Here is a 23,650-nt window from a genome sequence, read left to right on the forward strand (position 1 = left end):
GTAGTTTGTACTTGTGCACTTTGAGGCTTTGTCCGTATCGTATAAGCCTCTTATAAAACCAGCGCACGGCGCGGCCAACCGAGAAGGAACCCAAACAAAACACAATTATCTCCACGTTGAGTTTTCAGCCCCGAAAGAAAGCAAGAAAGAAAGGCACAGAGTATAAAACTGGAAAAAAATAAATGAATAACTACACGGTAGCAAACAGAACAAACCCCGGGTCGCTGTGACACCTGTATCTCAGAACCGCACAACCACCGCGAGGATGATGGGGACCATTAAAACTAAACCTCACAACCGCCACTCTCACTCTCTCTCTCTCTCTCTCCCTCTCTCTCTCTCTGTGTGTGTCACACCTGCTTGTGTCGCCACAGAGGCCGAAACGGAAAGAACCCCCCCTGTCCCCCCCGTCCCCCCCTCCCTCCCCAAGATAGCTGCCGGCAAATGTTGTGTTTATACAGCGTGTGTGTGTGTGTGTGTGTGTGTGTGTGTGTGTGTGTGTGTGTGTGTGTGTGTGTGTGTGTGTGTGTGTGTGTGTGTGCGTCTGTGTGTGCGTGCGTGCGTGCGTGCGTGTGTGTGTGTGTGTGTACTACTGTGTACGACACACTTTCATCCCTGCTCTATCATTATGTTTTATGAGGCAGGATATACAGGAGTTTTTTTTTTCCTTTTCCTTCTTTCTCCCTCCCTAGCCTCATACCGTAGAGGCCGTGTACAGTACTGTAGAGTACAGTAGAGTATACAGTGCCATTATGTCGCGTACGTACGGTACCATTATGTTACATGCACGGCCTTGTCTTTCAGACTTTAAGCCTGTTTTAAAAGGAAGCCGGGAAACCGTTTCCCCTGCTTTGATACCAAAGCAGGAGGCCACCCACCCGCACTGGGAAGTATACTTAGAAGTATACTTAGAAGTATACTTAGAAGTATACGGTACTTAGAAGTATACTCGGCTCGAGTGTGTACCGTACTGAAGAGAACAATTATATTAGGTACTTTTACTTTGAGTTGTGTCCATTTCAAAATTCCGGAAGCTTCATCATACTAGTATACAAATTATACTTCGCTACAACCTCACAGAGGCAAATATTGTATAGCCTACTCTTAAGTGCTTGCATTCTATACTTTGAAGTCCTAATTCTGAGTACTAAAACAGTATAGTAAGATTTTAGTACTTTAATTTTGGTTATTTAAGTACATTTTGATGTACTTTGATGTAACTTTTGCAATTTTGACCCAAGTAAAATTAACTGAAGACCCTTTTTACTGTTTGAGTATTGTTGGCATAATAGTGACTTTTAACCCATTTTGTGCGGGGAACCCCTTTTGGTGTTTTAAACAAAACAAAATAGCAGATCTACAAGCTCATAGCGCGCCACCGAGTGGCGCGCTACGAGCTTGTAGGTCTGCGATTTATGAAAAATCAAAGAACGACTGACATAGAAACATAGCTTTTTCAGAATCTGATCTCAGGTCAAAAGTATAATTTCTACCCAAATAAAATGAACTAAAGGCCTTTTTTCCTGTTTGAGTATTGTTGGCATAATAGTGACTTTTATACATTTCTTCCACCGGTATAGAGAATGAGACCACCCACTGGGGGGGAAACGGCAGACATACTGTACACACATACTGTACAAACGGCTGTAGGGAGGAGGGAGGCAGGTGACTGATGACATAATCATAAGGTTAAATCAAAGTTTCCAACAATTATCCCATTCTGAACGGGAACCCATTTTGGTGTTAGCATCATGTTATGCTTTAGCTATTGAAAAATAGCAGATCTACAAGCTCATAGCGCGCCACCGAGTGGCGCGCTACGAGCTTGTAGGTCTGCTATTTTTGAAAAATCGAAGAGCGACTGACATAGAAGACATTTTTTAGAATCTGATCTCAGGTCAGAATGGGTTATATAGAGATGTGTGTCGAAAACACCTCGGAGAAGACTGAGAAGTGTCTGGAGCTCAAAGGGAGAAGAAAGGGGAGGCCATGGCTTCATTCCAAACACTGATACGGCTTTTACAAATAACATAGGCTCTGCTGTGGCTGTTTGTATATTCTCCCTGCGATGCTGGCAGAGTCCTAACCCATTCTGACCTGAGATCAGATTCATACGAGGTTTCCACTAGTGGACACAGACTGGTCTGATTGACCCATTCTGACCTGAGATCAGATTCTTAAAAATGTCAGTCGTTCTTCGATTTTTCAAAAAATAGCAGATCTACAAGCTCGTAGCGCGCCACCGAGTGGCGCGCTACGAGCTTGTAGATCTGCTATTTTTCAATAGCTAAAGCATGACATGATGCTAACACCAAAATGTGTTCCCGTTCAGAATGGGCTAATTGAGCTAGCGGTGCGCTTACAACGTTGAGGTTAGGATGAGATAAAGGAAACGTTACAATGTTTGTTGGTGTGTAATCTTGCTTTCCACTCCATCATACTGTATATACAGTATATATATAATCCCTTCAACTCCCGAGGCAACAATGTAGCTATTCATTAAATCTAATTGGCCAATTATAATCATGCACACATGGTTATGCCTCTTCTATTGCATTAGAGTTGTTCCACATGCAGGTCACGTTATTTTTTTTGCTCCCGATCCAATTCTGATTTGATTTGATTTTGATCTGTATCTGCTGATACCGATTATTCCCCCGATCCGATATTCATATTTTCATATTTTGATGGAACACTTAACGCCACTGATCACTTGAACTCTCGCACTTTATTTTATTCACTGTTCTTTGCACCGTCTTGTCCTGTTTTGCACTTGTGCTAATGTTGTTGTAACTGCACTCTGCTGTCCCACCAAACCACATTCCTTAACATGTTTACATTATGTCGGCAATAAAGTCTTATCTGATTCTGATTCATATCATAATAGTACAATATCCAAAATCGCAGACAATATCCAGTCTAATATCATGATTGAATATAATATTGATACTAGGGATATCGCGGTCAGGATCTTTTTTCGCTCCCTTTCCGATTCCGACCATTTTAAAATGACGTGATCGGATCGGGTCAACCCTAGTTGGTATGCCTTTTAGCTAATAGTCGTCATATGTTGCACAAACCTTAAGGCCTGACGTCGAAATTACAAAAAAAATAAGTCTATTAAACTAGTCTAGTAAACCTTATGTTTCTGTATCAGTGGTGCTCAATATTTCATGTCAAAGACCCCAAAAACTATATGTAATATGCCTCCGGCCCCCATCTGAAAATATGTTGTTCCAGAGACCTCCCCAGAAGAAAAGATTTGAGTTAAAATGTTCACTCTGCAAGGATATATTCAAAGATTTGAGGCACATGTGCACCATTTTTTCAAAACAAAGCAGACCTACAAGTTCATATAGCTTGTAGATCTGCTATTTTTTCAATAGATAAAGTTTCAAATAATGGTTAAAACACCAAAAGGGGTTACCGTGTATATATAAAACAACTTCTGGATTAGTTCTGTTCCCGGTTTACGTTCAACTGAGGGAGAGAAAGGGGTTGAGAAAGAGCATAGTGTCCCCAGACAACCCCAGAGAATTACCTTCACGGCTCTTGATCATTATCGACAACATAATTTGTGACACTTTTAAATGGCCGCCTGCAATCATTCTATCCTGAATTAATTCGGCTCTGATTCGTGCACTAGCTCTCCCCGAGTCACACATGGATAAATGAAATAATGGCTGGATGACCGTTCTTCTCCATATAAGAAGCTTCCATAAGAAGTCTCTCAATTAACGCATTTTAGACGGGAACCCCTTTTGGTGTTAGCATTATGTTATGCTTTAGCTATTGAAAAATAGCAGATCTACAAGCTCATAGCGCGCCACCGAGTGGCGCGCTACAAGCTTGTAGGTCTGCTATTTTAGAAAAATCGAAGAACGACTGACAAGGAAACATAGATTTTTCAGAAAACTGTCAGGATGTAGAAGACATTTATAGAATCTGATCTCAGGTCAGAATGAAAACTGTCAGGATGTAGAAGACATTTATAGAATCTGATCTCAGGTCAGAATGGGTTAAATATGTCTAGACGTCGGGATCAGGAAAACATCGTCTCTGTTGTCGGGGTGGAAACCACATATGTCCCAAAAAACTAAAAACTAAAAACACTTTTTTTTTAGGATTCAAATTCAAAAGCTTGAAAAGCGGCAGATCTACAAGCTCAACGCCAGATCTGTGAGATCTTGATGCTTCTGTGCTGTGTGAGACACTGGAGTATATGATAAAGTACGCCGTTAGTTTATGAGGGGGGATTAAAAAAAATAACATACAAAAAGATGTTATGGAGATCAGAGGTTTCTGCTCGGACCGGACATCAGCAACAATATAAGTGTTATTCTTTTAGGAGTCTTATTATTATCCCATTCAGGACGGGAAACCCCTCTTGGTGTTCTAAGCATCATGTTATACTTTAGCTATTGAAAAATAGCAGACCTACAAGCTCGTAGCGTGGGACTCTGTGCCGTGCTACGAGCTTGTACTGTAGGTATGCTACTTTTGAAAAATCGTGAAAATGTGGCGCAAATCTTTGAATATATATATACAGTATATATTCTTTCAGAGAGAACGTTTTAAACTCAAATCTTTGCTTCATGGGAAGAGTCCCTGGAACTACATATGTTCAGATGGAGCTCCTTGGCATGAAACAGTTTGAAAACCACTGACACACAGAAACGTTCAGAAAACTGTCATGATTTAGAAGACCTTTTGTGTAGAATCGTCATTATTTCTAAAAAGGGTTATTCTAAAAGGTGCCAGTCTGTCACTACTCAGACAGACTGAGTGACACCCTTCTCTCTCTTCAGCCCACCCACCCATGTGTCACCATCGACCCCGTGGCGAGTGTCACTGATCGGGTCCTTGGTGTCCTGTGATCGTCAGCGTCATGTCTGTCCACTGGAAACCCTGGCCTATATATATAAACTAGAGGGGCCCCTGCTATTCATTTCAATGGGAGTTTGCTCAGTGGCGTTTTGAAGCACCTTCTGAGGGTGCAAGACAGTAATTGGCAATATATAAAGTCACAACACCAACTTTTAATGAGGCAGTACTGCTTTGTTTTGCTTTGCGTTTTCTTCATTTCCTGAAACATTAACATTTTGGAGTTAAATGGTTTCTTCCCGGTGACAGCAGAGATATGCTAAACTATACTCCTAAGGTTACTTGTTCAGAATTCAAAGTAAAAAATATACACAGAGCCTTACAGATAGAATAATGCAGTACGTTTTGATATGAGGTTTACAGAGCTCTGCTCTCTCTCTGTCTGCACGCAGCAGCAACAACAACAGCAACAACAACAACTTCAGTGCAACCAAACTTTGGGGAGAAATGCTTTGATAATCTTCACGGCAACAGCAACAGCTGCCTGGGTTCACTAACCACCTCCTCCCCCCTCTCTCTGTGTGAGGCATTATATTAACCTATTTTGACCTGAGATCAGATTCTAAAAATGTCTTCTACATCCTGACAGTTTTCTGAAAAAGCTATGTTTCTATGTCAGTGGTTCTTCGATTTTTCAAAAATAGCAGATCTACAAGCTCGCTATGAGCTTGTAGATCTGCTATTTTTCAATGGCTAAAGTATAACATAACGCTTAGTTAAAACACCAAAAGGGGTTCCCCGCCCAGAATGGGTTAAGCCTTAATATAACGCCGTGCCTTAATAATTAAGACAAGGTATATTAATGCCTTAATAATTAAGGCAAGGTGCTGACGTCTAGACCTGAGCACAGCAGGCAGAAACTAATGTACAAAAACCAGCTGTCGGCTGGAAAGATACAGTAAACCTCACGTAATGTCCAAAAACCTCAAAATGAATAGCAAAAGTAGCAGATCTACAAATCTGCCAATGTATATGTATATTGTACAATCACTGTTAATTTAATTGTACACTCCCTGAGTTACAGACCCATATAAGGGTCCATTTGGTTCATAACTATGATTTAGCTGGGGGGGGGACCCCCTGGAACTCTCTCAAGGACCCCTATAGGGGTCCCCGGACCACACTTTGGGAACCACTGTTGTAGGGAGCAGAAAGTAATAGAGAAGTGAGTCAAAAGTCCAAAAATGGGTTACCATGAGAACTGAACTGAGTCTGAACTGCATTCCCTTCCCTTGCTCTACTTCTCCAAGAACTCAATTTCAAATCCTGTGTGTGTGTGTGTGTGTGTGTGTGTGTGTGTGTGTGTGTGTGTGTGTGTGTGTGTATATATATATATATATATATCTGTATGATTTAATATTATCATTGTGAATTGTGATTTCCTATACGTGCATGTAACCCCATTTTGACCTGAGATCAGATTCTACAAATATCTTCTACATCTTGACAGTTTTCTGAAAAAGCTATGTTTCTATGTCAGTCGTTCTTCGATTTTTCAAAAATAGCAGACCTACAAGCTCGTAGCGCGCCACTCGGTGGCGCGCTATGAGCTTGTAGATCTGCTATTTTTCAATAGCTATAAAGCATAACATAATGCTAACATCAAAAGGGGTTCCCGTTCAAAATAGGGTAAGTGTTGGATTTTTGACAAATGATTTATGGTTTACTGCTGCCGAGTTTGTAGGGGTTTATGTGAAAGTATGTATGCACCCTTTGTAGCGTTTGATTATTTGTATTTAAATACTTTATTATTGTCAGGCCTCGCCCTGACTGGCACCACCAGCAAACAAACTAAGAAGGTACCGTTTATTTCAAAGAGCTACAAAATATGCGACTCACATAAAGAGCAGACACAGAACAAATAGTGTGCGACTTTAAGTACATTAGCAGAGTAGTTGTACACACATTACTCCACGGTCTCTGACTGTACTGATACGGAACAATGGGGAAAGTCCTTTGTTTCCATGTACAGTAGTAGCACATTATCTGTAATATTCCCGCGCTCGAGTCAACCTCGTTATCACTTATGTAAATGTGTACCAAAGTGACTGTACAGTATTGCCTCAATCCACTTCACAACTCCATAAATAAAACGTTCCCGTGATTGTGATATAATGGTTTGGAGCCGGGATATATTACAGTATATATATAGTGTTATACTTGTGAAAGCTTTCATGTGAATGAGAAGCTTTTATACGGTAGTGAGGAGTGCCTTTTACGGTAGTGAGGAGTGCCTTTTACGGTAGTGAGGAGTGCCTTTTACGGTAGTGAGTAGTGCCCGGACAGTTGAAGCTTTAACCCATTAAGGTCCGAGGTCAATTCTACGAGTTCTGTCCCCTAAGCGTTCTGGAAAACCCATGTTTCTCTACAGTATGTCCAGTGGTTCTCAAACAAGATAATATGTATTTAATTTGGCCCATGGATCCATTCGCCATCTCCACATATGTTGTTCTGGGACGAAGCAGCAAAGATTTGAGTTAAAAACGTTCGCTTAAAAAAAAGGCATATTCAAAGATATGCACAGATATTTTCACGAGTACAGAAATAGCAGAACTACAAGCTCATAGCACGACATGAACCCTATGAGCTTGTAGATCTGCTATTTTTGAATAGCCAATATGCTATTTTTTGTAATACCCAAAGGCTAAGCAATCTAAAACGACACAGACTAGTGCTACTGCTGCATGATTGATGGAAAAAGGATTGCGATCCTAGATTTATGCACCTATGAAATCAAAATGTGAGCAAGAATCGGGCAGCACTAGTTGGCTGTCAAATTCATTTTAGTTACAGTACGCTTATGTTTTTTCTACAAGAGAGAGACTTTAAGAGAGGTTTAAGTCAAACACTTTGATGTCGTCTGTTTAAAGCCACAGTAGTTATGGCTCCAGGTGACACATTTTGAATGTAGTAAATGTTCAGCAACTACAGACAATAAATATCGTCATGGAAAAAGTGAGAATCGGAAAAAACGAGATTTGAGCAGGAATCGTGCAGCACTATAACCACCACCGCGTTCACGGTTTTAGTGGGTTAATAGTGAATCGTGTTACATATACACCTTCTGTGTGTGTGTGTGTGTGTGTGTGTGTGTGTGTGTGTGTGTGTGTGTGTGTGTGTGTGTGTGTGTGTGTGTGTGTGTGTCTGTGACACACGGGGGGAGAGTTGAGAGTTGACTCTCTGTGAGGTAGCGAGATTAGACCGGGGTCTTCCTCTCCTTCCTTCCTTCCTGTCTCCTCTGGGCTAGCAGGGAGTCCAGAGAGCCGAGGAGGGCTCAGGGCAGAGCCCGGCCAAAACACAGGCACATCACTCAACTACTGTACACTACACACACACACACACACACACACACACACACACAGAGAGAGAGAGAGGGCCCCCTGGAAGGAAGAAATACTGGGTCTATGCGATCCACGCAGAAGCTAAAAGCTCCCGAAACGAAGTCATGGGGGTCGTCCACTAGACCACTACCTACCGAAGCCAGGGACCCACTACCACCACCCCATACTGAAGCTATAGGGACCCACTACCACCACCCCTATACCGATGCCAGAGACCCACTACCACCACCTCTATACCGATGCCAGTGGCCCCCTGACTGAGGCCCCACGTGATGCCAACGCCTCAGGAGAAATGTGCCAACCTCACCTCCATCCAAACACAAGCCAAAAATAATAAAAAAAAACTTTGAAATGAGCCCAAATGTCACCTCGAGAAAACAACCCAAAACACGGCCAACAATAAGACCATATATTATTCCTAATAAAATACACTTTAGATGCATGTATCATCATTAAAAGTACTATGGTGGTCTATAATATTAATGTACACATTATGTACACGCATACTTTAGCCAGGGCTTATGAAATAGAGACACCAGACCCATTCTGTCGTCACCTCACACACTCCTCCCCAAACTTATGGGGAATTATAGTATATACATTAAACCCATTTTGGGCTTCTAAATCCTAACATTTTTGTCAGTGGTGCTCAACCTTTTTCATGTCAAGGACCCCCAGGATTATCTCTATTGGGCCACGGACCCCCGATCTCAAAATATGTAGCTCCAGGGACCCCCCCAGAAGCCAATATTTTAGTTAAAAATGTTCGCTCTGAAATAATATATATTCAATGATTGCGCCACATTTTAACGATTTTTCAAAAAATAGTCTACAAGCTCATAGCACGCCACTCGGTGGCGTGCTATGAGCTTGTAGATCTGCTATTTTCAAATATCATAACATGATGTTTAAAACCAAAAGGTGTCAAAGAAACGTTGGCTTGTTAGGTTTTTAGAAAGTCACCACCATGCAAAACATAAAAACAAGCCCAAAGAGAAAATATATAATAATCCAAAAAATTATAATAATCCAAAAGTGGTGGTGAATAAGCAGACATGGGCACAACGGTGCCGAGGAGGAATTACACTCCAACATCTCAAACATGTTTTGCACATAATCATAAACTTGCGTTTTTTGGGTCATTATATTGTCACAAAAGTAGTGAAAAAAACAGAATCTAAACCAAGACATGTTTTGCTGTAGCGAGTGAAGATGATGGGCCTTTGATCACAGCCTGCCAAAGTGCCAACACACACACACACACACACACACACACAGCTGGAAATGTGGGGTTGTTCACTTCAGTTCACAGTTCCACAATGGATCAAAACAAATCAACAGCCGCACGCATAGAGACAGCGCACGCACGTAGAAACAGTGCACGCACAAACACACACACACACACACACACACACACACACACACACACACACACACACACACACACACACACACACACACACACACACACACACACACACAGCTTGTCCTCAGTGCATGGACGGTCACGCTCGCTGGCTGCGGTGACAGTGACCAACGTGAGACATAAATAACCACTTATTATTCGGACGTTTTTAGTTTAGGATGTTAATCATTGTGAAATCATTGTGAAATGAGTCACAGATTATTAACCCATTCTGAACGGGAACCCCTTTTGGTGTTCGCATCATGTTATGCTTTAGCTATTGAAAAATAGCAGATCTACAAGCTCGTAGCGCGCCACCGAGTGGCGCGCTACGAGCTTGTAGGTCTGCTATTTTTTTGAAAAATCGAAGAACGACTGACATTTTTTAGAATCTGATCTCAGGTCAGAATGGGTTAATCAGACCAGTGTGTGTCCAGTGGAAACCTCGTATGAATCTGATCTCAGGTCAGAATGGGTTAATACCACTGATTATTATTGGATAGAGACGTCCGATATTAATCAGGCCGTCTGACACAGTCCCACACTGCACGTATAAATGGAGCTGCTTTAACCCATTCTGACCTGAGATCAGATTCATACGAGGTTTCCACTGGACACACACTGGTCTGATTAACCCATTCTGACCTGAGATCAGATTCTAAAAAATGTCAGTTGTTCTTCGATTTTTCAAAAAATAGCAGACCTACAAGCTCGTAGCGCGCCACTCGGTGGCGCGCTATGAGCTTGTAGATCTGCTATTTTTCAATAGCTAAAGCATAACATGATGCTAACACCGAAATGGGTTCCCGCCCAGAATGGGTTAATCTATTTAAATTGTTTTGATAAAACGCTGCTATAGTTTGGCTCAAAAGTGCAACAGCAAAAGATTGCTTCCATTCGTTTCAAAAAGCTTTGAACCCCATTTAGACCCGAGGAAGATTCTACAAAATAATGTCTTCTAAATCCTGACAGTTTTCAGAAAAACCCCATTTTTCTGTGTGTCAGTGGTTCTCAAACATTTTCATGCCAAGGAAGGACCACCAAAAATACATGAAATTGACCGCCGACCCCCATCTGAAAATATGTTGTTCCAGGGACTTCATTGCCTGTTGACTGTCCATAAATTGGTAAGATTTGAATCAGACCCATTCGCGTTCGTTGTTACACACACTTTTGTGTGTGGGGATAAGGAAAAGCACCCAGCTCTAATAGAGGTTCCAAAGGAATTGTGGGCCGCTCATAAATATGATGTGGGTCTAATAAAGATGCCACTTCATTAGTGGTTATTCCTAAATCTGATTACAGACCCAATAAGAAGCAGTATCCTCTCCGTCCTGATGCTGAAATCGACACCCATTATTGAGCAACTCCTAAATGATAAGATCATAGTTCCTGCCCCAACTTCTCCAGTAAGCAAAGATTTGTGTTAAAAACGTTCACTAGTGTGAAATAATATATTCAAAGATTTGTGCCACATTTTCACGATTTTTCCAAAAAAAGCAGACCTACAAGCTCGTAGCGTGGCACTCGGTGCCGCGCTACGAGCTTGTAGATCTAGGTTTTTGTTGGTTACTTTATGTATGGCTGCTGTGGTACTGCTGGCAGCAGACTGGCCGTTGCAGGATATGCAAATAACCAACTTTGTAATACAATACAACCTCTTAAGCAACCGTTTGATACAAATCTGATTTCAAAATGTCAATCATTTAAAAAAAAAAAATCATATCATCAGGAAAGTGAAAGCAGAAGATTAGTTTTACATATCAACGTCTTCAGAATATTCACAGATGCCAACCCTGTGCATTAAACAAGTTCCTTATCCCATTTTGGGGGGGTAACCCTTTTTGGTGTCGCGCTACGAGCTTGTAGATCTGCTATTTTTGAAAAATGGAAGAACGACTGACATAGAAACATAGCTTTTTCAGAAAACTGTCAGGATGTAGAAGACATTTTTAGAATCTGATCTCAGGTCAGAATGGGTTATTGCATGTGATGCGTGGTCGAGTAATGAATGCATTTTGCAACAGGCATTATGCATTGAAGTCAGGCATTTTACAGCTCACTATAACCGTCACTAATGTTGTCAACTCTTGACAATAAAGCACCATCAACATGTCCACTCGCTGAATGTAAATGTCAAAAACAGTCCATTTGCGTGCAGTTATAATCAGTAGCACTTAGTCGCCAACTGTTGAGATATATTGCAGATTATGTTTGCACAGCAATGAGGTCCTACTTGATCAGCCAACAGACCAGTGTACATTTTTGTACGATAATTGATAACTGTAAAGACTGTAATTGCTAGTCTGTCTGACCTGGTGCTAGTCTGTGTCTGCTTCCTTGTAGTTAGTGTTTGGTGAAATGTAGCCTATAACACTTTGCAGACTTTGCACGTGGACTGTAGACATTTTATGGAGGCCCATTTTTCTACCACTGAAAAAAGATGAACCCATTTAGGCCTGACGTAAAAAATTACGTCATTCGCTCTGAAAGAACATATACCTAATTCAAAGATCTGTGTGCCGCATTTTCACGATTTAAAAACAAATAGCAGACTTACAAGCTCGTAGCGTGCCACTCGGTGGCACGCTACGAGCTTGTAGATCTGCTATTTTTCAATAGCTAAATTATAACATAATGTTTAAAACACCAAAAGAAAATTGCGTCCCCCCTGTTCTGCTACTTTATACCTCGTAATTTGCGATATACAGTTGTATTGGCTGACAGGTAAAAAATAATCACCCACGCATGTCAAACATGTTGTACAGTTGACCTGTTTTTGCCAACTGTCTGCTATCTGCTATAAAAAACGGCATTGACTATATTCAAAATGGATTGAGTTTTACATATCAACGTCCGTGGAAACATTCTCAACTTGCATATCGTCTCTGACTGCCAGGTAACCATACTGTACGTCCAAAAAGAAACGGTTACTTTTCAGGATTCAAATCCAAAGATAGCTAAAGTAGCAGATCGTACAAGCTTAAAGCACACACTGTACGTACTACTTTGCCTATACTTGGGTCTGCCATTGCCAGCTTGTAAAGTTGCTTAATAATAATAATAATAATAATAATTTAACAGCTGGTGTGGGGCCCCCTGCCATATTTCTCAAATTTCACAATTGAGAAATATGTCGCAATTGTGAGAAACACAACCCTCATAATGTTGTGAGCTACAGTTTAGGGATAGGGGCATTCACACATTCACACCACCAAGATACCCACGTACCTGTCTAAATACTTCCTTAATGTAAACAAAGTCCACACCCACAACACCAGAGGGAGTGCAACAAACCATGTACAACCCAGATTCGGCACAAACAAGGGACTAAATTAATTTCGCTCCTATATGCCACCAAAATGTGGAACGCCCTACCAACAGTCATTAAGACATGTGAATCCCTTGACTCCTTCAAAACCGCTCTCAAAGGGCACCTACGGACGGACGGCTGCAATTCGAAACTGACCCCGGTAAAATCTGAATTGTTTTTATTCTGTTTTGACAACATAAACGTAAAATGTTTTCTCATGTCAGTAAACGCTCCTTTGAATTGAACTGAGAAGGAAGGGACGAATAAGAAGCGCTTCATAAAGACACGTTTAATTATTGGGGGAAAACCAGACATACAGTAAGTCACCATTATAATCCTCTGATTATTGGAGACACACACCCCCCTCCCTCCCCCTCCCCTCCATCCTGGGGGGGGCTTGTAGTCTGGGGACGGTTCCTGCTCCCTAATCCTAAAAATGGGTCACTTCCTGCAGCGCGAACGAACGGCAACACAAGCCTGCTCTGATGTTCATCTTTAAAGAGGGGGGGGGGGGGGTGGGCGGGGGAGGAGGGGGAGGAGGAGGAGGGGTGTGTAAAGGTGTCAAACCATCGACACCCTCTCTCTCTCTCTCTCTCTCTGTGTTACGTCCCCCTCCTCCTCCTCCTCCTCCTAGCCGGGGTGGGTCTCTTGTTTCACTGCACTCTTTTCTTCTCCTGCATCTGTTACATCCTGTCATGGAATACCATTGCATTCATCATAATGTTTATGAAAAGAACTCCCCCCCCTGGTTCTAGCTTTACAGTACTTTGTTTTTTTCTTCCACCACTTTGTTTGTTTGCTTTGAATTGCCTCGCAGGCAAAGCAACAGAGCCTTGGAGGAGTTCCTACCGTCCTCCGAACACGATACCGATCTTCTCCACCACCGGCCATGTAATGGAGCGACCTGAACCGGAGATGTGCGCTTTAACGTATTCTGGACGGGAAGCCCTTTTGGTGTTATAGCATCATGTTATGCTTTAGCTATTTAAAAATAGCAGATCTACAAGCTCATAGCGCGCCACCGAGTGGCGCGCTACGAGCTTGTATGTCTGCTATTTTTTGAAAAATCGAAGAACGACTGACATAGAAACCTGTCAGAAAACTGTCAGGATGTAGAAGACATTTTTTAGAATCTGATCTCAGGGTCAGAATGGGTTAATGTGCGGAAACGATGGGGATTCCAACGTTAGCACAAAGAGGGCCTCGGCGGCGTGCACGCCGTCCGCGTTAAGCTAACTTGTGTTGTGTTTGTTGTCGTGTTGTTGTCGTTTGGCCCCGGGCGAGTCCCCGGCCACTAGACACTTTAGTGCCACCATTCCGACTGCTTGGCAAAAAAAAGAATTCCTCCAGAAATGTGTTGCTTGTTTTGTTGTGTTGTGAATGTGTTGTGTGTGTGTGTGTGTGTGTGTGTGTGTGTGTGTGTGTGTGTGTGTGTGTGTGTGTGTGTGTGTGTGTGTGTGTGTGTGTGTGTGTGTGTGTGTGTGTGTGTGTGTGTGACTGACGGCCGGGACACTAGCCGGGCAGCGGTCGCATTTCATTCTTTATCTGCTGTCGGGAACTTGGAAGCCGGCGGTGAGAGCCGGGCCAACTCCTCCAGAGTCCACACAGCACAACCAGTCCACACCGTGTGATATTAACCCATTCTGACCTGAGATCAGATTCTAAAGATGTCTTCTACATCCTGACAGTTTTCATTCTGACCTGAGATCAGATTCTAAAAATGTTCTTCTACATCCTGACAGTTTTCTGAAAAATCTATGTTTCTATATGTCAGTCGTTCTTCGATTCTTCAAAAAATAGCAGACCTACAAGCTCGTAGCGCGCCACTCGGTGGCGCGCTATGAGCTTGTAGATCTGCTATTTTTCAATAGTTAAAGCATAACGTAATGCTATAACACCAAAAGGGGTTCCCGCACAAAATGGTTTAATCAAGCCAACACATACAGTGTGATAGAACAGACTTTTTTCTCCTTCTCTTCTTCCTTTTTCTCCGAGCTTACAAATGTAACCAAGGTAACACATCCTTTGTATGTCTGTCTTCCACATTTTTTACTTTTTGAAATAAACTCAACGCGCTACTTGATCATACTACTACAGCGTGACACAAAAGCATCAGATCCACCAGCTCAAAACGCAGCTCGAAGTGTCACGTTTTTTTGAGCTTGTAGATCTGCTACTTTTGATGTTTTTTTAACCCATCTTGGGTGGGAACCCCTTTTGGTGTTTTAAGCATTATTTTATACTTTAGCTATTGATCTACAAGCTCGTAGCCTGTCTCGAGTGCCAGGTCTGCTATTTTAGAAAAATCGTGAAAATGTGGCGCAAATCTTTGAATATGTATTCCTTCAGAGAGAACGTTTTAACTCAAATCTTTGCTTCTGGGGTGGGGGTCCCTGGAAAAACATATTTTCAGATGGGGGTCGGCGGCCAAATACATATATTTTTGGGGGTCCTTGACATGAAAATGTCTGAGAACCACTGACACAGAAACACAGGGTTTTCCCAGAAAACTGCCAGGATTTAGACGGCATTTGTAGAATCTTTTCTCAGGTCCAAATGGATTAATTTGAATCCTGAAAAGTAACAGTTCTATATATATATACGAGGTTTCCACCCCGACAAGAGGCGATATACCGTATATCAGACATTAATGCTCAGTAACACTTTCTGATTTGACTTGATCATCACCGATCAAGTCCATTTGGAGTCATTTGAACATCTGCCAAATTATATAATATTATTATATTATATAATCATTCAGTCCCTTAGTCCATTTGGTAAGAACATTTGCGCACTCTCAGCGTTGTCCTAATGTAAATGGATACATTAGGCAGAGGATTGCACGTTAACCCATTCTGACCTGAGATCAGATTCATACGAGGTTTCCACTGGACACACACTGGTCTGATTAACCCATTCTGACCTGAGATCAGATTCTAAAAAAAATGTCAGTCGTTCTTCGATTTTTCAAAAATAGCAGACCTACAAGCTCATAGCGCGCCACTCGGTGGCGCGCTATGAGCTTGTAGATCTGCTATTTTTCAATAGCTAAAGCATAACATGATGCCGACACCAAAATGGGTTCCCGTTCAGAATGGGTTAATTATGTCAGGAAAACGAGAGCCTCGCTCTGGTTTTGTGAAAGCTAAAAGCTGCATTTACCATCATTATGAAACTAAGGGCATAGAATGACATGACACACAACACAACTCACTAGCATTCTCTCTTTTATTAAAAGGGCACAAAGCCAGTCCCCCGAAGAAGCTATTTTCCGCCAAAAATAGCAGTTCTCCGGGCTGAACCGTGGAGGCAGTTTTCGCTGAAACTTGGCAATACGGTAGAAGGGCCATGCCAAACGGTGAGGAACCGAAGCAGTTTGACCGCCGGCAATACATCTTCGATACACACATGCGTCTCCTCATGCCGAACAAGTATGTGTGTTCTCATTTTTTTTACCTCTGACCCTTAGATCACCCGCCATTTTGAATTAATGAAAATGAAAAACAGTACAAATCTATCTCCTCCCAGGATATTTGATCAAAATGCCCAAAAATGTCTACACGTGAACTTTGGACCTATACTGACAGAAGTATTATAAAAGAAAAATGTATATGGCTTATTGTGCATATCCTGTTCTTAATGCTTATAGAGTGTCGCAGTCCAGACCCCTTTCATGACGACGCCAGGCCCAGGAAATGAATCCCAATGCATTTTCCCATTGACATTTCAAAACCTATTTATTTAAAGACCTTTTAAGTGTCGTACGAAGCCAACTCGAATCGTGACAAATCATGACAACAAAACACAATATTTTGGACCAAACAAATAATTACAAAGAAGAAAAACAACAAAAAAAGTGTTGTATAACCTGCCGTTTCTTTCTACTTTCTAATTCTTTGTTTGGCCCAAAACATTGTGTTTATACCGTTGTGACGGGGATTTATTTTCTGCGTCGTCTCTCGAAGGATTGCCTTCCTGCTTGGTCCCGCCTTATCGCTACTTGCAGCAATATGTTTATTTCTTTGTTTTGGTCCAGCATTCAGCCGGCGTCGAGCCGACCGCCGGTGAATATGTAATTTAACCCATTCTGACCTGAGATCAGATTCTAAAAAATCTCTTCTATGTCAGTCGCTCTTCGATTTTTCAAAAATAGCAGACCTACAAGCTCGTAGCGCGCCACTCGGTGGCGCGCTATGAGCTTGTAGATCTGCTATTTTTCAATAGCTAAAGCACGACATGATGCTGAACACCAAAAGGTGTTCCCGCACAAAATGAGTTAATCACACCTGAAAGAAAGAGGGAAAAAAGCCGCTAGATAATATAATGAAACTTGTGATTGGAGACGAGGCAGCTCTTTCATGTCACCGCCCACGTGTAATGAGCTCTGACAATCACCTCCGCAGGGTGAATAACCCATAGGGACCTGGAACGCATCTGCGTCACTTCATAGCAGATCTACAAGCTCGCAGCGTGGCACTGAGTGCCGTGCTTCGAGCTTGTATATCTTCTGTTTTTGTTTTGTTTGTTTTTTACAAATCGTGAAAATGTGACGCACATCTTTTGGATATATACAGATATATTCTTTCACAACGGATGTTTTAAATTCATATCTTTGCTTCTGTTTTTCAGAAAACTCTCGATGATTTTAGGGCGCGTTCGTAAATAGCGCACTGAGCGCACTGTGCAATGCAAACTAATAGGCAAGGGTGCTCCCGGTACCGCGGTGCGGCATTTTCCGAACGCACCCCTTTAGATTAGAAGACATCTGTAGCCTATATTGGGGTCGTCAGGTCTGGATGGAATAATGGCTGAACCGGACCGTGCTGAGTGCATCTCATATGGCCTTTACACCCACAGACAATATTCACACAGCCATTTATTTATTTGTATTATATATATATATATATATATATATATATATATATAGATATTGCTGTTGTCGGGGCAGAAACCTCTTATCTCCATATTCTATAACTTTGTGTGGGGTGGTTTTTGTCAGCGTAAATTAACCTCACAGTGCCACGCAAAGAGCAGCAGATCTACAAGCTCACGACATGCCACAAAGCGCTGTGTTCAGAGCTTGTAGATCTTGCCGCTTTTGCTATAGGAGGGCAGACATTATCACCGTAACCGGAAGTTATTCGGGCAAGTAACAGTTTTGGACATACAAGGTCCCCCCCCCCACCACCATCCCCGAAAGCGACGATACATAACAAAACTATACATATAAACTATTGTGCCAGATGAGAAATGATAAAGGGAAAAATAATCTCCTTGGAATAATGTGACCCCTAAACTGTGGTATAGAGGAATATTGCAAAGGGAACGGGGAGAAAAAAAAATAGAATAAAAAACTGCCGATATCCATATTGGTTTGCGTCATAAACCGTGCGTGCGTTGCGCGCGTGCGGAGCAAGGAATGTTAGCTAGATTTTTACATAATACAATCTTCAGAGCAGTGGTGTAATGTAACCAAGTACATGTACTAAAGTACTGTACTTATACGTAACATTTTGTGGCATTTTTTATTTTTTTTACTTTACTGGGAGTATTTTTACTTCTACTGCATTGGTAGCAATAGAAATAGCACTGACGAAGGTGATAGCACTGACGAAGGTCCGAGGACCGAAACGTTCGCTTTTTAAATTGCACCATGAGCACAGAGCACCATAAGAGCATGATAAAAAAATAAAAATAAAAAAAATATTATTCTAAAGGTCATTACACACTGGCGAATTAGCGACGCGATGCGAATAAGCGATCTGAAAATGCGAAATATTGCATGTTGCAGTTCGCCTGCGAATCTCTGCAAAAATACGACACCAGAGCGAACAAATAAAGAGCGAAAACGGTCGCATTTTCGCACATTCGCCACTGATGTGGAAGCTTGCATGGATTTTTTTAAATGCGAACTATTCGCACGAATGTATCGCATCGCCAATTCGCCAGTGTGTAATGACCTTCAGTCTAAGGAGTTTTACTTATTCTTCTATACGGTGAGCAAGTATTTTCCTGTCAAAGTTTCCCTTGTGTTTTTGAGACCACCGCTACCGTAGTCAAGTTTGGGAAAAAAGGACGAAGAAATCAGTTTTCTCAGTACTTCTACTACATCTCAGAGACAACTATTGTACTTTTACTCCACTACAGCTATATTTAACAGCTTCAGTTACTAGTTCCTCTGTAGGTTTTTCTCCCTCCACTGTGTGTATTTAATACTAATACTACAATCTTTCAGAGTTGAAGAAAAACAGAACAAGTCAACAAGCCTTGCCTCAGTTCCTCCTCGCCTCGCACCCAGCGGGGTGTGTGTGTGTGTGTGTGTGTGTGTGTGTGTGTGACTGTGTGTGTGTGTAGTGTGTGTGTGTGTGTGTGTAGTGTGTGTGTGTGTGTGTGTGTGTTCGTTCCGGGCGGTCGGTGAGCGAGAAAACGCTACTAATCATCCGGAATGCGATTGAAGCAGAAGCGAGAGAGAGAGAGTCTTATTATTTGGGGGAACATTAAATCTGAAAGAATTAGGCTAATTAGCGTGGTCGTCTGATGTGTGTTGTTGTGTTAGGCGGGGGAACGATATTGGACAGGTTTGTTTTTGTCGTCTCAGACTGAACTGCTATGCGGCGCGGGCGGCTTCATTTATATTTTAAAATATATTTAAGAACCCTGCGGGAACCCGTCCAGCTGGAAGGCAAGGCGCCGCGAACGCCACGTAAACTGCTCTTAACCCATTTAGACGTCGAAATTAAAAAAAAATCTTCAACATCCTGACAGTTTTCTGAAAAACCGTATATGTTTCTGTATCAGTGCCGAGTGGTGCTCAATATTTCATGTCAAGAACTCCAAAAATGTAATGTAATATGCCTCCGCCCTCCAATCTGAAAATATGTTCCAGGGACCCTCCCCAGAAGCAAAGATTTGAGTTCAAAACGTTCAATCTGAAAGAATATATATTCAAAGATCTGAGGCATATTTTCACGATTCAAAAAAATAAATAGCAGACATACAAGTTCATATTGAAAAAATAGCAGATCTACAAGCTCATAGCGCGGCACCGAGTGCCGCTCTATGAGCTTGTAGATCTGCTATTTTTCAATATCTAAAGTATAACAAAATGCTTTAAAACACCAAAAAGGGGTTCCCGCCCCAAAATGGGTTAAACAACTCAAGACCCGATGAGGGGGCCGATTCTAGAAAAATGCGTTCTAAAATATGTCGTTCTCACATACGGTACTTTCAAGATCTTTCCTAAAATATTCCAAAATAGCAGATGTATAAGCTCACAGTCCGTGGCATGAAGTGATGCGCGGGGAGCTTGTATATATCAGCTATTTTTTTTTACAAACATTGAGCTACAGTGTGTATATATACTGATTTATTTACAAACATTGAGCTACAGTGTGTATATATATACTACTGTTGTCTATACTACGATTCTAAAGTGTATAATCCCGTGTACACTTTGCTGTACGACGAAACAGTGAAAACAGCTAATCTGTGTACGCTAACAACGCCCTGCAGTGTGATGTGTTGTGAGCCTGTAAGAGCGTTCTATTTAAACTTATATGCCCAAAATAGGGACCAGCCAGGTTGTGTAAGTAAGTGAGTTAGACGAGCTTTTCCAAAAAGGTGCATGGGAAAACCGCCAAACACTTTACAGTTTCCAGATAAGCTCTGGAGGACATTAAACAGGTTTTTATCAGCTGACCAGCGCTGCTCAGTAGGCAGACGGTTTCCTTTCCCACCACAACAACAGATAGAGAGGAGAGAGAGAGAGAGAGAGAGAGATAGAGAGGAGAGAGGCAGACAGAGAGATAGAGAGAGGAGAGAGGCAGACAACGCTGAAATGATAACCTGTTGATATCTGAGAGACAGAGAGAGAGAGAGAGAGACACAGAGAGCTGACCACGGCCTGAAGCGCTCGCTCGCTCACTCCCTCTCCTTCCCGTGATGTCATTGTGCTAATTGCTAAAAACCAATATACGCGTTCGTCCGGTGGTGGTGATGGTTATGTATGTATGGAGTCACCGGGACGGCAAATTAACCCATTCTGACCTGAGATCAGATTATATAAATGTCTTCTACACATCCTGACAGTTTTCTGAAAAAGCTATGTTTCTATATGTGAGTCGTTCTTCGATTTTTCAAAAATAGCAGACCTACAAGCTCGTAGAGCGCCACTCGGTGGCGCGCTATGAGCTTGTAGATCTGCTATTTTTCAATAGCTAAAGCATAACAGAATGCTTAAAAAACCAAAAAGGGGTTCCCGCCCAGAATGGGTTAAAATCAGCTGAGCCGGGCGTCTAACAAAACGCCCTCCGGGCGCCCGGGCGCCACTTTTTTTTTGTCGGCGCGGAAACCTCATATGTCCAACGAAAAAAATACCCTATTGTGTTGAATATAAGACCACCTTTTTTTTTCTTCCCCACAATGGAAATATCCTAATAAAAACAGGGTTGTTATTATAAATCGGGGACTATTGTAGACATTCAATGTTCTTTTTCCACATATTAGTCTTGAAAAATGGGGGTTGTGGTATATTATATTCAGAGTCGTCATACTGTATATCCGGCCACAAACAACACAGCATTATACGTTGCCAGTTGCCAGTTACGTCCCCCACAGTTAGTGTCAAAGTGTCCTTGAGCAAGACTCTGAAGCCCTGATTGCTGTGTGAGTGAATGGGTGAATGTAATGCACAATCTATGTAAAGCGCCTTGGATAAAAGGCGCTATATAAATGCATCTTTTATATAAATGCACCATTTATATAAATGCACCATTTTGGTGTGAACACACAACACAGCAGTAAACTAAACTACTTTAATGCGAATATAGTTTAATGGGAATTTAACAGTAATATTTCAGTTTCCTGTGAACACAAGAGGCATAGTTCTGTACGAACATATAGTTCTGTACGTTCCTCTCTGTTCCAGGGATTGACAGTAAGTAAGTGAGTAAGTAAGTACATTTACTTGAGTACTCTAAGCCATTAAGACCTGGCGCTGATTCAAAAAAAGTCTTCTAAAGACTAAAGAGTTTTCTGGAAAAACATATGTTGCAAAATGTTAGATGCATTTGTCCACAAAAACCCCAGCTTCAAACCCCAGTTAAAACCGTGACGCTACATTAACTATACTTTGGCTGGACCCCCACAAGGAAGGACCCCATGTCCATCTCTGTCTGTCCCTCTCTCTCTTCAAACACAAACTAAACCATAAAACATTGTCAGCTCTGCTCTCATCGTCTGTGAGAATCATGAAGAGAGAAAAGCCCTCCCTCTGTGAGTTACACAAACACAGAACGAAGAAGCTAAAAAACAGACGCAGAAGAAAGAAAGAGAAAAAGAGAAAGAGCTCTTCACCACATGGGCCAGATCTTTGAGTTGTCATGATGTGCCATCTGGTCTGGGCTGCATGTTAAACTGGGACTCATACAATGACGGATCTGTCACTCCAATATGGCCCCTTTTTCATTTGTCTTTTCATTCTCTATCGATTCCCAATGGCCTCTCTGCTCCAACGGGGGGAATTAGCTCGGCCGGGTTCAGCTATTTATTAAAACCGTCTGGGTATGGATTTGACTGTCTTAGCCCATTCTGGGTGGGAACCCCTTTTGGTGTTTTAAAGCATTATGTTATACTTTAGCTATTGAAAAATATCAGATCTACAAGCTCATAGCGCGCCACCGAGTGGCGCGCTACGAGCTTGTAGGTCTGCTATTTTTGAAAAATCGAAAGAACTACTGACATAGAAACATAGCTTTTTCAGAAAACTGTCAGGATGTATTGAAGACATTTTTAGAATCTGATCTCAGGTCAGAATGGGTTCTCTAAACTGTTATCGTGTCTGGCACATTATATGAAAAATGGTTGCATTTATACAGTGATTCTATCCAAAGCGCTTTACATAGATTGTGCATCACAGTCGTCCCGTCCACACATCGATGGCGGAGGAAAGGAAACCACCCCGAGGTACCGACCAGCACACCGGGAGCAATTAGGGGTTCAGAGTCTTGTTGCTCAAGGACACTTTGGCACTGACTCTGGGGGAGCCCACAGGGATCGAACCGGGAACCTTGTGGATCCCATAATCCGGCTGTTCTACCCCGGGCCACTCTACCCCTGAGCCACTGCGGACCCCCCATCTAAAAAACATCTGTTGTCCTAGGGACCTCCAGGAGTGCCAAAAGTTGTAGATTAACCAGTATTGTAAACTATTAAGTATCATTCCTAGTTTCGTATATGGTCGAATTTATACTTTGCTTTTGAATGCTCAGAAAAATAACTAGATCTAGAAGCTCACACAATGTGGCGCAGCCATACAGTGATGTATGCGAGCAGCTTGCAGATCAGTCGTTTTCTGTGCATTCATCATGACTCGTTTTCAAACTGCATAATAATGATTGATGTTTCACATTTTGTATCCTTTGTTTACTGTACTGTCGTTTGTCACAACTGTTCCGTGTGCTCAATATATATTGAACCAAAACGGAAATGGCATCTCATCCCATTTGGACATTTTCAATTTTTCATTGTAGTACTGTAACTGTAAATGAAAACAAATAATGTGTGTACCGCACCGCTACAATGATTGGCACACATTACAACTATAAAAGCAGGGTTTTCACTCTAGTGTTGTTTTCAAAGGGCTGGAAGGAAGGAGGAGGAGGAGGAGAAAGTTAACACGGTTTAAATTATTCTGGAATCTAGAGGCTG

The 23,650-nt window shown here is 41.9% G+C and overlaps 2 protein-coding genes across 3 annotated transcripts in view; one reads left to right on the plus strand and one right to left on the minus strand.

Annotated features, from left to right (window-relative positions):
* LOC308327671 (ephrin type-B receptor 4a-like) overlaps positions 1-23,650 on the minus strand; it is a gene marked incomplete at its 3' end in the record, with an annotated part of 125,149 nt that overhangs the window by 76,931 nt on the left and 24,568 nt on the right. The gene's annotated exons all lie outside the window — the stretch shown is intronic.
* The window catches only part of zbtb20 (zinc finger and BTB domain containing 20), a 480,443-nt gene continuing 464,831 nt past the window's right edge, over positions 8,039-23,650 (plus strand). For both annotated transcript variants that reach the window (XM_080780624.1, XM_080780625.1), the window contains exon 1: positions 8,039-8,048. The gene's annotated coding sequence lies outside the window, so the exon portion shown is untranslated. The remainder of the gene's footprint in view (positions 8,049-23,650) is intronic.

Source organism: Protomyctophum bolini (genome assembly GCF_963924005.1).
Source record: "Protomyctophum bolini genome assembly, chromosome: 13".
In the NCBI taxonomy this organism is placed as follows: Eukaryota; Metazoa; Chordata; class Actinopteri; order Myctophiformes; family Myctophidae; genus Protomyctophum; species Protomyctophum bolini.